Genomic DNA, 359 nt, shown 5'->3' with positions numbered 1-359 from the left:
CCGCATCCGGATTCGATTCGGAGACCAACAATTGGTATCAGAGCGGTCTATATACGATATTAATTTATGCTCTGATTATTTGATACTAAAAAAAATAATAATTATGCATGTATGTGATGGGTAGGCACTTGCATTTATGGATGTTTATATTTGATTCATGATGATGAATGTATGGATGATGGATTTGGTCGTTAATAATTTGCTTCCATGGATCGCATTAAATTCGTTCAAATTATATTATTTGTAATTTAATTCGGGATTAGAATTATTGTAATTCTAGGTTTTGGGTAGAATTAGGGTTTTAATTTTGAATAAAAAAGAGGCTTGGAAGATCAAGTTTGAAGCTTTGAAGATGCCCA

The sequence above is a fragment of the Morus notabilis genome, unplaced genomic scaffold, assembly GCF_000414095.1.
Source record: "Morus notabilis unplaced genomic scaffold, ASM41409v2 Scaffold35, whole genome shotgun sequence".
Classification (NCBI taxonomy): Eukaryota; Viridiplantae; Streptophyta; class Magnoliopsida; order Rosales; family Moraceae; genus Morus; species Morus notabilis.
The sequence above is the reverse complement of the archived record's forward strand: the minus strand, read 5'-3'. Positions refer to the sequence as shown.